The sequence below is a fragment of the Geospiza fortis genome, unplaced genomic scaffold (genome assembly GCF_000277835.1).
Source record: "Geospiza fortis unplaced genomic scaffold, GeoFor_1.0 scaffold172, whole genome shotgun sequence".
Lineage (NCBI taxonomy): Eukaryota > Metazoa > Chordata > Aves > Passeriformes > Thraupidae > Geospiza > Geospiza fortis.
In genome coordinates this window covers 4159015-4160165 of record NW_005054309.1, presented here as the reverse complement: position 1 = coordinate 4160165, position 1151 = coordinate 4159015, and the positions used below count along the sequence as shown (strand labels likewise).

The window sequence follows — 1151 nt, the reverse complement described above, 5'->3', positions numbered from 1 at the left end:
CGTCCCTGCCGCCCGGGGAAGCCAGCGGAGGAGAAAGCAGCTCTCCGGCCCCTTCGGTAGGTGAGGCGCGGGGATCTCTGCTGCGTGTCGTCCCGCTGCCCCTCACGCTTTCTGAACTGAGAGCAGCCGGGTTCTTGGTTCCTCTGATGGCTAAAGCGAGTGCCGGGTAATTAAAAGTAGCGAAAATATTCCGAATTTCTAAATGCTATTTTTCTCTTCTCTGCCTGGCTTCAGGGATTGTAAGAGCTGGTCTGTTCAGGGGAGGAGGGTGTCTCACTTATCCGCGTTTCAGGAATTGCGGTTCCCTGTTTTGGACAAACGAGTTTTCCAACTGCTTTGTTTCCAGGGTTTCGGTGCGGACCGCATCCATTATCGCCTTACGCGCTTGCCCCCCTCCCGTCCTAAAGAAGGGTCTTGTTGGGATTTGGGATTTCAAATTCCTGTGATAAACGGGACCCAAACTTCAGTGTAGTTTTGATGTCTGTTCTGCGTAACTTTTAGCTGCTTCTCCCCAAACCTTTGATTGTCTGGCAGTCGATTATGTTAAAAAAAAAAAAAAAAAGGCCAGAAAATTTTCAGGCTTTTTGTGGTCCTTTCAGGGTCTTTCTCATGCCCTGAGCCTTGGAGGGAAAACTCGCGGCTGCTCGAGCATTGCGGTGAAACACCCCATTCAAAGACGCGCCGATTCCTCCCGCCCATTGCTCCAGCAGCCCCTCCCGGCTTCCTATTCCTCCAAACTATTTTTTTTTCTGCAGGAAAAGTGTGGGGATTTTTTTTTTCCCCCTCCACTGTTCCCACACAAGAAACTCGCAGATCCAGCTGGGAGTTTCTCCGCGCAGCCCTGCGTTGCAACACGGGGACGCGCCCCCGAGAGCGCCGGGGCTGCCGCCCGCCTGCTGAGCTCGGAACGTGGGCACGGAGCTGCCTCCGCCCCGAGCAGTGTTTGGGCACCCCGCAGGAAAAATCGGCAGGAGAAATCACATTAGGGAAAAAGAAGGAGACTGAACGATTTCAAAAAGGGCGTTTGCGCGAAGCAAAGCTTGAAAAAAAAAGTATCTTTTTTTTTGTCTGTGCTCTTGGCCAGGCTGCGGACCTCCGGAGGGGGGAGGCTGGCGGCGGGGGGTGTGCGCGGACGGGCCCGCCGGCTCCCG

At 54.5% G+C, this 1151-nt stretch overlaps 2 protein-coding genes across 4 annotated transcripts in view; one reads left to right on the top strand and one right to left on the bottom strand.

Moving 5' to 3' along the window:
• Positions 1 to 1151, bottom strand: part of MCF2L2 (MCF.2 cell line derived transforming sequence-like 2) — a 130645-nt gene that overhangs the window by 56795 nt on the left and 72699 nt on the right. The gene's annotated exons all lie outside the window — the stretch shown is intronic.
• The window catches only part of B3GNT5 (UDP-GlcNAc:betaGal beta-1,3-N-acetylglucosaminyltransferase 5), a 17055-nt gene continuing 15904 nt past the window's right edge, over positions 1 to 1151 (top strand). For 2 of the 3 annotated variants that reach the window (XM_031055473.1, XM_031055471.1), the window contains exon 1: positions 789 to 1052. The gene's annotated coding sequence lies outside the window, so the exon portion shown is untranslated. Of the gene's footprint in view, positions 57 to 788; positions 1053 to 1151 lie in introns of those variants that run through there. The other variant, XM_005419004.2, reaches the window with a different exon arrangement.